Raw genomic sequence first — 15,908 nt, 5'->3', positions numbered from 1 at the left:
AATTTTTGCCCCCAAATAGACTTGTACTAGCGTGTTATAACATGTCTGAACAGGATGTAGTTTGAGGCACTAAGAAAGATAAGAAATCACTTTGAAAAACCCTATTAGAAACATGAGTTCTGCTAAAGTTGAGACAAGAACAAACATCTAATTCATGGTAAAGCTTGAGTGGAAGAATGGTGAAATCGTTGATACTTTACAAAAAGTTTATGGGGACAATGCCCCAAAGAAATGAGCAGTTTACAAATGGATAACTCATTTTTAAGAAGGGATGAGACAATGCTGAAGATGAAGCCTGCAGTGGCAGACCATCCACACCAATTTGCAAGGGAAAAAATTCATCTTGTTCTTGCCCTAATTGAAGAGGACCAAGAGTTAATGCCACAAACAATAGACAACATCATAGACATCTCAATTGGTTCAGCTTATACAACTCTGACTGAAAAATTAAAGTAAGCAAACTTTCCAGTCAGTGGGTACCCTTACGCCCAGGTCAGCTGCAGACAAGAGCAGAACTTTCAATGGAAGTTTTACACATGTAGGATCAAGATCCTGAAGCATTTCTTTGAAGAATCACAACAGGAGAAGAAACGTGACTTCACCAGTACGATCCTGAAGACAAAGCACAATCAAAGCAATGGCTACCGAGAGGTGGAAGTGGTCCAGCCAGGGCAAAAGCAGATGGGTCAAAAGAAAAGATCATGGGAATGTTCCAGGCATTGGATTTTGGGGATGTTCCAGGCATTGGCTTGTTAACTTTCTGGAAAGCCAAAGAATAGTAACATCTGCTTACTATGAGAGTGTTTTGAGAAAGTTAGCCAAAGCTTTAGCACAAAACCACCCTGGAAAGCTTCACCAGAGTCCTTCACCACCACAATAATGTTCCTGTTCTTTCCTCTCATCAAAGAAGGACAATTTTGTGAGAGTTTCAATGGGAAATCATTAGGCATCCACCCTACAGTTCTGATTTGGCTCCTTCTGACTTCTTGTTTCCTAATCTTAAAAATACCTTTAGAGGGCATCCATGTTTCCTCATCTGGTAATACACTGAAGGGCTCTGACATGGTTAAACATCCAAGACCCTCAGCTCTTTAGGGAGGAATTAAATGGCTGGTATCATGGCTTACAGCAGTGTCTTGAACTTGATGGAGTTTCTGTTGGGAAATAAAGTTTATCTTTTTTTATTTTTATCTTTTAATTCCATTTTCAACTAACTTTTTGAAGTCTCCTCATATCTTCCCTTCTCTTATCTTAAACATTTTATCATATAATTATAATTCTTCAAAAACTGACATTTTAATAACTGTATAATACTACAACAAATGGATCACCATAATTTATTCTGCTAATTCTATTGTTGAGAATTTAGGTTACGGCCCTTTTTTTTTTTTTTTTTTTTGCTATCATAAATGATGCTCCGATGAATAAAAAAAGTCTTTATTTCCTATTAGTTCTGCAGGATGTATTTAAAGACAAGGAATCATGCGTTGACAGGGCCTGCATTTTGAGACTGCACATATTGCACACATGCCTTCCAAAAAGGTAATAGCCACTTACATTAAAATTGTGCATATTTGGTCAGGTGTGGTGGCTCACGCCTGTAATCCCAGCACGTTGGGAGGCCAAGGTGGGCGGATCACTTGAGGTCAGGAGTTCAAGACCAGCCTGACCAACATGGTGAAACCCCATCACTACTAAAAATATAAAAATTAGCCAGGCATGGTGGCACACGCCTGTAGTCCCAGCTACTCAAGAGGCTGAGGCAGGAGAATTGCTTGAACCCAGGAGGTGGAGGTTGTAGTGAGCTCAGATGGTGCCACTGCACTCCAGCCTGAGCAACAGGGCAAGACTCTGTCTCAAAAAAAAAAAAAAATGTGTATATATTTTAAAATCCTGTATTTGCCCCTTAGTCTTCCTTAACTTCAGAAACAACCACTTTTCTAAAGAGATGGGGCTCCCTCTCCTTGTGTATCACTAAACGATACTTAGGCAATAACTGCAGCTGTGTTCTTCCCAATGAAGCTTTTATTTCATTTCATTTCATTTCATTTATTTTTGACTAGAAATAAACATGCAACATTTTCTAAAAGAGGCAAAAATGCACTTGATTGTTTTCAAAGAGCCTCTGGTGAGTGGGCTGTTGTGAAGTCCCATGAAACGGCTGAATCTATCCCCATCATATAAATCAAGATGAACAGGCTTGAAGGAGAAGCATTCCATTTGAAATGGCAGCAATAGTTTGGAACTGTGTGGCCAATGCCCATTAGCTGTTTGTCAGGAATATTTTTAGAAAGTGCAGAACAAGACTGTAAGGAGAACTGGCGCTATAGTGTCACCTTCTCCCCAGGAATCTGCCTGCAGCCTTCGGAAGCCGGCCTGGAACCAGCTGTGCTCTCTGCACTGACATACCCAGCACCCACACAACCCAGACAACCCTAAAAGCACAACCAAGCAACGACACACAGCTGGCCGCCCAGAGGCCCCTCCGAGGATCATCAAGATTTCCACTCACTGCAGGTAAAGAATTTCCGTTATCAGACTGGGCAGTTGTGAGAAAGTCTGAGGTTAAAGCTGAGGATTCTATGTGTGGTGAGGTGCGCTATCATTTTCTCGGCGCTCTGGAACGTGACAATTCTGGGAAAATTCCCCGTGATCTGAATACATCATAGATTTCATATCTTGCGATCTCTCAAACATTACAAAAATGTAATTTTCACTGCTGCCCTTCAGGTCTGCTGTCTTCCATGGTGATTGAAGCTTGCACTTAGGCAGATCTGGGTGGCCCTGAGCACATTACTTCACGTCTCTGAGCCTCAGTTTCCTCATCAGAAAAGTAGGACTAGTAACAATATCTGTTTCATACGGTTCTTATGATAATTAATGAAATAATCCATATAAGCACTTTGCAGGACACCTGCTCTACAAAGAACCCTGAGTAAGTGCTTATTTCATTCTAAGTGGTCATGACATAGTTTAAAAGCAGATTTATCCAGCTAGAAATCATTGGCACATTTTCCTTCTGGATACCACTGCTCTCCAGCTTCCCCAGCAGAGGAAGGAGAAGAAAGGAGATGAAACCTCAAGAGGACATCTGCATTATTTTAGCCACTCTGATAAGTCACATACAGAAGGAGGAATTTCTAACAGCAGCTAAAAATGAAGTTATTGAATGACCTACGGCTATCCTGGTCCCCATTTAGCATCTCTTGAGGATATGTACATTAGTATGAACGCTGTACAGTAGCAGGACTGGCCTCAGATCCTATCCTCTACTTTTCCTATAAGAAGAAGACTGCTCTGACATTCCATAAAACGGCTGCGTCCATCCCAGTGCTAAGGTGTAAGTGAACATATTAGGCCATTCTTGCATTGCTATAAAGAAATACTTGAGTCTGGGTAATTTATAAAGAAAAGAAGTTTAATTGGCTTATGATTCTGCAGGCTGTATAGGAAGTACAGTGCTGGCATCTGCTTCTGGGGAGACCTCTGCTTCCTCAGGAAGCTTTTACTCATGGTGGAAGGCCAAGTGGGAGCAGGCATGTCCCATGACGAAAAAGGGAGTAGGGGAGAGAGAATTGGTGGGGAGGTGCTCCACACATTTAAACCATCAGATCTCAGATCCCGTGTGAACTCCGAGTGAGAGCTCACTTATCACCAAGGAGATGGCCCAAGTCATTCATGAGGGATCTGCCCCCATGGTCCAAACACTTCCCACCTCCAACATTGGGGATTTGGGCAGGGACAAATATCCACACTATCAGTGGCCATACCGTCAGGTTAGGCAGCACCACAGAACTGAGGTCTAACCTTATTCTGACACCGATTCGGCACGTCACTTCCCCTTGCCAATAAAATAAGGCAATTAACCCGCGCTCATCTCTAAACTTTTCAGTATTATAAGAATATGTAGTTCTATCCGCAAAAACAGTTTTAAGATCTAAAATATTTATTCCTGTGGATTTAGTAAAGTGTTTTCTTTGTTCACATTCGGGTGGGCAAATGAGTCAAAGAAGGTAGAATGATAAATTGAAACAAGATTATGGGCTGTTGGTAGACTTGTGGATTCCGTGCAAAAAACCTGCATCAAACTAGGTCAAGCTAACAGGTCCTTACTGAGTAGCTTTCACAGCCAAGCCTGTAACAGATCCTTATACACTGCTGTGGCACCCACGAGCCCTGTGCAGACTTCCAGGCAGAACACGAGCAGTGACAGGAAGATAAGCCAAAAATAAGAAAGTCTATTGATTATTTTAATGATATTCTTTTTTATGTTTACTGACAAAGTTGCCTCAAATCATCAAATAGTTTATTGAAGAATATTTTCCACCCAGTGAATAGCTGAAAACTGCATAGCAAAACACAAGATACCGTTAGCATTACCTCCGTTTTAGATGATTTTCATTTACTGTATCTCTCTGCCCCCCAGAAAGGACCACCTTAACATCTGTATTCTGAAAACTGTCACCTTAGAATTCCTTTGTGCTCTTTATAATTTGGATTTTTTTTTTTTTTTTTTTTAAGACAGAGTCTCGGTCTACCCCCCAGGCTGGAGTGCAGTGGTGCGATATTGGCTCACTACAACCTCTGCCTTCCGGGTTCAAGCAATTCTCTTGCCTTAGCCTCCCAAGTAACTGGGATTACGGGTGCCCACCACCACACTGGACTAATTTTTTTGTTTTTTTGAGACAGAGTCTGGCTTTGTTGTCTAGGCTGGAGTGCAGTGGCACAATCTTGGCTCAATGCAACCTCTGCCTCCCAAGTTCAAGTGTTTCTCCTGCCTCAGCCTCCCGAGTACTGGGACTACAGGTGCACACCACCATGCCCAGCTAATTTTTGTATTTTTAGTAGAGATGGGGTTTCACCATGTTGGCCAGAATGGTCTCGATCTGTTGACCTTGTGATCCGCCCACCTTGGCCTCCCAATGTGCTGGGATTACAGGCATGAGCCACTGTGCCCGGCTGCATACCGGGCTAATTTTTGTAGTTTTAGTAGAGATGGGGTTTCGCCACGTTTTCCAAGCTGGTCTCGAACTCCTGACTTCAGGTGATCCACCCACCTCAGCCTCCCAAAGTGCTGGGATTACAGGTATGAGCCACTGCACCCAGCCTGGAATATTTTAAAAAACAGAGTTTACAAATGGGTCATGGAAGGTCATTATTGGGCTCTTCTTGGTTAGCTTCACCAGATGGTAAGCTCCCATCAAGCTATATACTCTTGTCTCTTACACTTCTATCTTACAGATTTTAAAAAAGCATCAAGATCCAACTACCAGGAGAATAGGAGGCAGCAGCGACCCAGTGACAGCACGAAGTGCCCCCGCCACACCACGCCAAATAAACACACCAGGCAAAAACAGTGCATGAGCTATGCCAACACAATTTCAGAACTAGCCCCTTCAGTTCATCTTTCCAACCCACCAGGCTACTTCTGAAGGTCTCCCCTTCTCCTGCACTCTCCCACCAATCTGAGCTGCCATCACATCCACGCTCCATGGCTCCTGGAGACAGTGAGAGGTGCAGTGGAGGGTTCAGCACTGGACAAGTATATTAGCAGTTCCAACTGACCTGACCAAGAAATGAATCTCTTTATGTAGTCAGGACCTTGGAGCCAAGGGATAGCAACCATTCTGAAGGGCAGAAACAGACAAAGGAATGTACTGATGCATGTAAATGAAAAGTCCTTGAGGAATTGCGATATTGTCATTTATAATGAGAAATACATATTTGCTCTTCGTTTCTGGCATAGCTCCTAAAACGCTTGAAGTCTCTGAAATGATAAATGTTTTTTCCTATGCTAATGAGATGACTGGTGGCTGAGGGCTCCTGGAGAGCTGCAGGATGGGGGCTGGTTTTCAGGGAAACCAACCTCGTGATTAGAGGGTGGGTACTTTCAGCCCCAGTTCCCAAACTCTGGGGAGGGGAGAGGGGTTGAAGCTGGAGTTGGTCACCAATGGTCAGTGAAGCCAAAGGTCAATCAAGCCTCGTAATGACGCCTCTATAAAAACCCAAAATGGGCTGGGCATGGTGGCTCACGTCTGTAATCCCAGCACTTTGGGAGGCTGAGGCAGGTGGATCACCTGAGGTCACGAGTTTGAGACCAGCCTGGCCAACATGGTGAAACCCCGTCTCTACTAAAAATACAAAAATTAGCCGGGTGTGGTGGTGGGTGCCTGTAATCCCAGCTACTCGTGAGGCTGAGGCAGGAGAATCGCTTGAACCCTGGAGGCAAAGGCTGCAGTGAGCTGAGATCATAACACTGCCCTTTAGCCTGGGAGACAGAGCGAGACTCCATCTCAAAAAACAAAACAAAACAACAACAAAAAAACAAATGACAGGGTTTGGAGTGCTTCCACATTGCTGAACATTCAGAGGTTTTTTAGGAGGGTGGAACATCCCAAGAGGGTATGGAAGTCCTGTACCCTTTCCCCCATACCTCACCCTATGCATCTCTTCATCTGGCTATTCATCTGTATCCTTTGCCCTATCTTTTACTGGACAATAAACTGGTAAACATAAGTATTTCCGAGTTCTGTGAGCCATCGCAGCAAATAATGGAACCCAAGAAGGGGGTTTTGGAAACCCCGATTTTAAAACAGCTGGTCAGTCAGAGAAGCACTGGTGAAAACCTGGGACTTCATATTGGTGTCTGAAATGGGAGTAGTCTTGGGAGACTGTGCGCTTAACCCATGAGGTCTGATGCTAACTCCAGGTAGAGAGTGGCAGAATTGAATTAAATTGCAAGACACCCAGTTGGTGCCCACTGGAGAATTCATGTGTATGAAGAAATCCCCATATCTGGTTACGGAAGTGTTCTGTGTTGTGTTGAGTGAGAGGATAGTACGAGAAAACAGTTTGGGTCCTCCTGCATTACAGGAACGGCGATAGCTCTCAACACAGCTGGATCTGCATATACTATCACCAGGAATCGCGACTTTTCTGAATGTACTGGCTTTGTTCCCAGTTGGCACTCTGTACATGGGAGTAAAGACGGCCACCAGAAGGCAAAGCTTCTATCGTACCAGCTTGGAAACCCCAGCTGAGAGCACGTGCCTCTTTCACACTGGTTGCAGAAAAAGTCCCAGAATAGACTCATTGTCTGACTTGGATCATGTGCCCATCACTTAGCCAGTCCCTGAGTTTTGTGCCTGCTCCTGGGACCAGAGTGTAAGTCAGACCACACGCAGCACGTGGATTAAGAGTAAGAAAGAATGAGTTCCAAAGCAAGTGAATGGGGGAAAGATGCCAGAAAGACAGAAACCAAAGATATCCCCAAAGCACAAGCCTTAGCTGTCAACCATTTGAACCCCCAGGATTTTTTCATCCTCAGTTTGATGCATGCTAAATACTGTTTGAAATTCTGTTAAATCACAGTGTTGTTCCCATCAAGAATTGGAACATCACCAGCACCCCAGGGCAGCCCTTGTACTCTCTTTCACGCACTATCCACTAGAAGGTAACCTACCCTGAATTCTAACATGACAGGTAAGTTTGGCCTGTTCTGATACTTCACATAAATGGAATCATGGCTTGTACTATATTGTAACTGTGCCCTTTTCTGTGTGCATATTATAATTCAATAAAAAGTGTATTTAAAAAGCTGTCCTGGCCAGGTGCGGTGGCTCACGCCTATAATCCTAGCACTGTGGGAGGCCAAGGCGGGAGGATCACCTGAGGTCAGAAGTTCAAGACCAGTCTGGCCAACATGGCGAAACCCTGTCTCTACTAAAAATACAAAAATTAGCCGAGCGTGGTGGCTCATGCCTGTAATCCCAGCTACTCAGGAGGTTAAGGCAGAAGAACTGCTTGAACCCAGGAGGCAGAGATTGCAGTGAGCTGAGATCACACCACTCCACTCCAGCCTGGGCGACAGAGTGAGGCTCTGTCTCAGAAAATAAAATCAAAATTAAAAGCTGCTCCTGATATTTTCCCTACTCTATCAACATCATAAATTATGGAACTTTCAAGGACCTTCTCAGCTCTCTTAGCAATGGCCTTCTCCAAGGAAACAATCTCTTAGATAGCAAATTCTTTCAAGCATCTGCAGTAAACCACAGGTGGTCAAGGTCACAGGCAGTGGGGCCCGTGTGACGGACTTGCCATGTTTTTTGGCCTCCCACCTCCTTCTGCTCAGCCTTCTGGCTTGGGCTCCATCCTCTTAGAGGTGGGCATTTGAGAAAACGTCTCCCTGTGCTGGTCTTTGCATCTGAGGTCAAAGGTGAGCAGAGGACAACCATCAATCAAGCAACAGTTTGCTAGCAAACCTGCAAAAGTTCATGGGTAGGACAGAGAGATGACATCACTGAGTCACCTCACAATGTGGTTCAGGGACCCGTTAATAATGAAAGTTACAAACTCTTACCCCACCTCTCCACACTGAAGCTCATCTGTGGATAAGCCCTAAGAGTCCACAGATTCCAGGTTTAAAAAATCTACTCTGTAGGGCAGAACTAGGGCAAGCCATCAGGTCAGGCTAGCTATAGACAGAATAGGCGGGCTTGGGAGGTAGGGCGCCCCTCCTCTGCTCCAGAATTATGCATGTAGAGGATGAGGGGCCTCTATAAGGTTTGTTCCAGACAGACTTCCTGTGATGGGTGAGAAGACAGATGAAATGATTTTAAGGTTCTTTCTAATGCTCAGATTTCATGATCCTAGCAAAGCTCCTCTAATGGCCCTAATGGCCGCCCAGGAGCTAAACCACTGAAACCAACGCTGAGCCCTCAAAAAGGTAAACACAGAATAACCGTATGACTGAGCAATTCCACTCTTAAATATATGCCCCAATGAACTGATAACAGTTATTCAAACAAACACTCAACATGGATGTTCATAGTAACAAGACAGTGTTCACAGTAGTCAAAAGGTAGAAACAGCCCAAATGTTCATCAACAGATAAATGGATACACAAAACGTGGTGCATCCACATGATAGAATACTATTTGGCTATATAAATAAATGAAGGTTGGATATGTGCTACAACACAGATGACAACATTATGCTAAGCGAAAGAAGCCAGACACAGAAGGTCACAGAATACATATAAGTGGAATAATACACAGAAGGTTGTATTATGTCACTTATATAAACCATCCGGAAGAGTTAAATCCACAGACACAGGGTTCAGCTTAGTGGTTGCCAAGAGCTGCAGAGAGGGGCCAATAGGGAGTGACTGCTTAATGGAGTCAGGTTCTCTTTTGAAGGATGATGAAAATGTTTTGGAATTACACAGACAGTTGCACAACATTGCGGACATACTAAATGCCACTGAATCGTACACTTTAAAATGGTTAATTTTACCTCAACTTAAAAATATATAAATAAAACCAATCCTGAGTAAGCAGGCTCCGTGCTGCGCTGGGTACCATGGTTGCCTGGTAAATATGGGAGCCCTATCATTCTGGGGCCTCTTAACCAAGCTTACCCAAGCCACAGCCATTTCCTGGATTTGGACATTTAAAACAAAGCAAAACAACATCAACAGAAACACCAGTCACCCTGAAAAGGCTCTTTAGCCTCTGAATACCCAAAGTGCAGGCTGGAAACAGGAGAGGCAGATATAAATTAACCACTTGCAAGTCAAAAGGCCAAGCAATTTAGGCTTGAAAATACCTTGGGAGCTCAAACAGAGGCACGAGAAGTATTTTTGCTTTAACTAGAAATGAAGCAAAGGAATTCATTTTAGACCAATTATGACACACACAACCTTGAGAAGACACAACAATATTTAAAGGCCTCCAAATCAATTATTTCATTTAGGCAGATTCGGCAACTGGCTTGGCCGGGAGAACTGTCACCCAAATATCCAACCTTTGGTTCCTTGAATCAAAGCTTCTTTTTCCTCTTAAACCAAGAATGTATCAAATGTTTTAAAATGTAAATAATTTCACCATCCATCTCATGATAAAGCTGGTGACTTTCTCATTTTGAGACTCACTCCAAGACCCTCCTGAAAATACTGATCTCCTAGGTCTGTTGTGTGGGAGGACCCCATAGCTATTCACCTGGTAGAGATTTCTCCTCCACCCCAACTCCCTTACACACACACACACACACACACACCCCTGGTGGCTTGGTTTCCTGGATTAGTTATTTATTCCTTGGCTGACTTGACCTCATGGCGCAGTGGAGGGTGGAGGGCTGACCCTCTCCTGTGGCCCATCTTAAGAGAGATGCAATTGCTGGTAAAATCACATGTACCCTGCTTCTCACAGGTAATACAGTTAGGTCCTGTGGAAATAGGAATTGATGTATGCATGATGTGGCAATACTGACTTCAGTACTCTTTTAACAGCTGTTCCTCATGGGCTCTGAAATTAGAGGGCAACAAGAAATCATTCACCCCGCAGCTAACCTGTAAGACAGAATTTCCACCCCTTAAGAGCTGTGAAGAGTGTTTACTCCTCAAACACTAAATCTTGCTAGAAGTATATAGGAGCCAGGAAAATTAAACAGCAAATAGTTATTAATAACTAACTCTGGGCTGGGCATGGTGGCTCACGCCTGTAATCCCAGCACTTTGAGAAGCCGAGTCAGGCAGATCACCTGAGGTCAGGAGTTAAAGACCAGCCTGGCTAACATGGCGAAACCCTATCTCTACTAAAAATAAAAAAATTAGCTGGGCATGGTGGCGTGTGCCCGTAATCCCAGCTACTCGGAAGGCTGAGATAGGAGAATTGCTTGAACCCAGGAGACAGAGATTGCAGTTAGCCGAGATCGTACCACTGCACTCCAGCCTGGGTGACAGAGCAAGATCCAGTCTCAAAAAACAAACAAACAAAACAAAACACAAAACAAAGCAAAAAAAAACCAGAATTGACTCTAGGTATGACTCCTGAGATACAAAGAATCACAAGATACACTCTCTGTCCTCTTGGAGTCTGTCAGTTCTTTGGGTAGAAAAGCCATGTGTTTCATAAACAGATATACTCGTTTTGTAAAAACAATCCTCAGGTGAAGAGATTGCTCTGAAGTTGGTGGATGGACGAAAAAAGCTACGGACAGTCCTCTAACTCCTAACCTCACATTCCTTCCAGGGTGGTAGAAAAAAGGCAGGTCTAGAAAGTAGAACACTCTGAGTTCAAACACCATTCCCACCCTGTACAGACAGTGTGACCTGAGCAAGATACAAACCTTTCCAAATCTCACTTTTCCATCTGTAAAGTGGGCACGGTGCCACCTATTTTGCAGGGTGATTGTGAGGATCATAAGAGATTTCTATGTCTTGGCCGGGTGCGATGGCTCATGCCTGTAATCCCAGTACTTTGGGAGGCCGAGGTGGGTGGATCACCTGAGGTCAGGAGTTTGAGACAAGCCTAACCAACTTGGTGAAACCCCGTCGCTACTAAAAACACAAAAATTAGCTGAGTGTAGTGGCGGATGCCTGTAATTCCAGCTACTCGGGAGGCTGAGGCAGGAGAATCGCTTGAACCCAGGAGGTGGAGGTTGCAGTTAGCTGAGATCACGCCACTGCACTCCAGCCTGGGCAACAAGAGTGAAACTCTGTCTCATAAAAAAAAAAAAAAAAGATTTCAGTCTCTCTCGTGTGAGGCTATGTATCTCTTTTGATTAATATATATACTAATAGACCATAGAAGATGTACATTGCGGCCAGGCGCGGTGGCTCAGCCTATAATCCCAGCTACTTGGGTGGCTGAGGCACAAGAATCACTTGAACCCAGGAGGCACAGCTTGCAGTGAGTCCAGATTGTGCCACCGCACTCCGGCCTAGGCGACAGAGAGACTCTGTCTCAAAAATATAAAATAAAATGAAATAAACAAGATGCACATTGCTAATGGGTACAATAAAAATACCACATGGAATAGAAATTAATCATTTATAAGGCATAAAATAGCTATGAATTGGAGGTCGAATATACTGCATACATCATTTCAATCCTCCCAACAACTCTATTAGTCATTTTATAAATGAAGTATCATTTCATGGCCATTGCAACAAATGTCCATGGGCAAACAAATCTTTGCAACCAAGAAGCATGTAACTCTCTGAATTTTTCTAAGCTAGATCAAAGCTATAAAGAAGCATCAGATCAAATGTGGTCACTATCATCTTTGCCCCACCACCATTAGAATTCGCAAGGAGCATCCAAAATCAACTGCCCTTCAACATCCAGACAGCCAGATGACTTGCATAAGAGCATTTGTTTTGCATTCAGCTTAAAATACGCCACTCCTTCTCCTTTTTTCCTCTTCCAAATTCTTTATGTCCATCCTCTTTATTGGGTCATTACTTTCCTTAGGGCAGCATTTCTCAAGGGGTGTGTGTGTGTGTGTGTGATTTTGCTCCCAGGGGACACCTGGCAATATCTGGAGACATATTCAGTGGCCACGTGTGTCTGTGTATGGGGTATTGGGGGTGCTGCGCTATTGGCATCTAGTGCATAGAGGCCAGAAGATGCTGCCAAGTCCCCCACCCTAGCCAAACAAAGAATCATCCCACCCAAAATGTCAATAATGCTGAGAAATCATGCTTTAGAGTCAGAAGAAATTTTCGACTTCTTTGCAACTATAGCACATGCCCATAGGTGGTCAGCGACGGTCTTCTGCCTGATCTTCTTTTTTTTTTTTTTTTTTTTGAGACAGAGTCTCACTCTGTTGCCCAGGCTGGAGTGCGGTGGCGCGATCTCGGCTCACTGCAAGTTCCGCCTCCAGGGTTCACACCATTCTCCTGCCTCAGCCTCCTGAATAGCTGGGACTACAGGCGCCCACCACTGCGCCCGGCTAATTTTTTGTATTTTTAGTAGAGACGGGGTTCCATCGTGTTAGCCAGGATGGTCTCCATCTCCTGACCTCGTGATCCGCCTGCCTCGGCCTCCCAAAGTGTTGGGTTTACAGACATGAGCCACCGGGCCTGGCCTTATTTATTTATTTATTTATTTGAGATGGAGCTTTGCTCTTGTTGCCCAGGTTGGACTGCAATGGCACGATCTCAGCTCACTGCAACCTCTGCCTTCCGGGCTCAAGTGATTCTCCTGCCTCAGCCTCCCACGTAGCTGGGATTACAGGTGCCCGCCACCATGTCCAGCTAATTTTTTGTATTTTTAGTAGAGATGGGGTTTCACCATGTTGACCACGGCTGGTCTCAAACTCCTGACCTCAGGTGATCCACACGCTTGGCCTCCCAAAGTGCTGGGATTACAGGTGTGAGCCACTGCGCCCCGCCGCCGGACCTTAAAACAAGAGCCCGGCTTCATTGAATGCAGGCTAGTATATTTGCAGTGGGAGGTAGTATTGGAGGAAAGAAGAATTTCAACCAACCCCACTCTCACCAAGTGGCCCAAAAGGCATCTCACCAAGATGAAGAAATACAGCCCAAGTCAAGCAGACATCAAACTCATGCCTATTCTTGGCAAGGAATTTCTCACTTGGCTCTTCAGATAGCCTGGGTATTTGTTCCTGCCCAAACCTCATATTAAAATGTAATCCCCAGCCTGGTGGGAGGTGTTTGGACGGTGGGGGTGGATGGCTCATGGCTTGGTGCTGTCTTTGTGATAGTGAGTGAGTTCTTCTTGCAAGATCTGGTCATTTAAAATTGTGCGGCACCCCCACCCTTTCTCTTTCTCGCATGCGCCTGCCATGTGAAGTGCCTGCTTCTGCTTCACTGTCTGCCATGAGTAAAGGCCTCCCTGAGGCCCCCCAGAAGCTGAGCAGATGTCGGCACCATGCTTCCTGTAAAACCAGCAGAACTACAAGGCAATTAAACCTCTTTTCTTTATCATTTACCCAGTCTTAGGTATTTCTTTACAGCAATGGGACAAAGGCCTAATACAGCTCTTTACTATCTCAACGGTAGATATCTTTCTGGGCCAAACTTGTGCTCTAGACCAAGTGGAGTGTACAGGTCAAAGCCTCAAATAGGATGGTCATCCCCCAGGTCCAAGCCCAGGCCAGCCCTGCCCACCCTGTGTCCTCCCACAATCCTCCCAGATCTGCTGAGGGGTACAGAAACTTTGTCCAGGCAACTTTGTTTGATCTGGGTTTCTCATCTTCAAGTTGACCCTCCTCTTCCCAAATGAAACCTAGGCATGCTGGGTAATACACTGTTTTTTGGAGATGGAGTTTGGCTCTTCTCTCCCAGGCTGGAGTGCAATGGCACAATCTTGGCTCACTGCAATGTCCACCTCCTGGATTCAACTGATTCTCCTGCCTCAGCCTCCTGAGTGGCTGGGATTACAGGCATGCACCACCATGCCCAGCAAATTTTTGTATTTTTAGGAGAGACGGGATTTCACTATGATGGCCAGGCTGGTCTCAAACTCCTGACCTCAGGTGATCCACCTGCCTTGGCCTCCCAAAGTGCTGGGATTACAGGCGTGAGCTACAGCGCCTGGCCCATGCTGGGTAATATACTACTACTGTACACTTAAAGAGGTGGCAATGGCATGTGCAAGCATCACTCCATGGCCCTGGAAGGTAACCCAGAGCAGGCACCTCTGCTCACAATCTCCAGATGAGGAAAGACAGGCTCAGGATGGAGTGAGTTTCCCCAAGTTACACAGCCAAGGGAAGGTAGTAGGGCTCCAGAGCTGTGCTCCTGCCTCCATGGTTCAGCACGCTTTCCACTCCATTATGCATCTGCAGGGAAGACCCAGGAGTACCCAAGAGTGCCTATTTCATCATCTATTACTCATGCGGCAGACAGTGGAGACCCAGGCAGCTGGAGGAACCACCCTGTGAGAAGAGATTGTATAGTCCTAGAAAAAAACCAACCGGAAGACCACAGTGTAGCAGAAACCATTCCGGCAATGATAGATTCAGACACCAAAATGGGTATTTTTCAAGATCTAAATCCAATTCAAGATCATGGTCCAAGTCCCAGCCCAAGAAAGAAACGAAGGCTAAATCATGTTGTAGGCCTGCATCTCACACCAAAACTAGAGGCATGTCTAAAAACAGATTCCAAAGCACATTTTAAGTCTGGCTCAAGATATGAAAAGGAATCAAAGGAAAAAGGACCACCCAGATCCAAATCTCAGTGAAGATCATAGTCTAGATCTAGGTCAAAATCTAGATCAAGGTCTTGGACTGGTCCTAAGTCCAGTGACCCCTGGTAGTATAAACTATTGTTATTTTTAGACATGGATCATTCATTTACTCATAGTTCTGTTTACTTAAGTTATCAGGAATACAATGTTGCAACGATGCTTAAAAAACACTTGTTAGTTTTACCTGTAGCAGGCAATGGTTATAATTAAAATAATATGCTGTTGAGACGGCACTCTTTTTTTGTTTTGTTTTGAGATGGAGTTTCGCTCTTGTCGCCCAGGCTGGAGTGCAATGGCGTGATCTCGGCTCACCACAACCTCTGCCTCTCGGGTTCAAGTGATTCTCTTGCCTCAGCCTCCCAAACAGCTGGGATTACAGGCGTGTGCCACCACACCCGGCTAATTTTTTTTGTATTTTTAGTACAGATGGGGTTTCTCCATGTTGGTCAGGCTGGTCTCGAACTCCTGACCTCAGGTGATCCATCTGCCTCGGCCTCCCGAAGTGCTGGGATTACAGGCATGAGCCACCGCGCCTGTCTGGGAAGCCATTCTTAGGAGTTCAGTTTGTTTAATGTTATGGACAGCTACCAATTTGTGGTGTCTCTATATATTTCTGTAAAAATTCTAATTTTTTACGCTTGAAGTATTTGGTGAAAAGATGTTAGTTGACCATAATTGGCAACACTGTCTTATTAAGAATAAACTTTCACATTCATATTTGGTAGAACTGTTAACCTAGAAATGTAGCTTGCTAATAAGATAGAATGATAAAAAAGTGAGGTGGTAGCCACAGTACAACACTGACTGGCCAGATGCATTTAGGTTCAGGGTGGGCCTTTATGTCTTATCAAGATGTCTAGGCCCATGATCATTATTTATGATGCAGTGTGGATTTGTTCTTTTGTTAAC

The sequence above is a fragment of the Theropithecus gelada genome, chromosome 6 (assembly GCF_003255815.1).
Source record: "Theropithecus gelada isolate Dixy chromosome 6, Tgel_1.0, whole genome shotgun sequence".
Classification (NCBI taxonomy): Eukaryota; Metazoa; Chordata; class Mammalia; order Primates; family Cercopithecidae; genus Theropithecus; species Theropithecus gelada.
Note: the sequence above shows the minus strand (reverse complement) of the source record.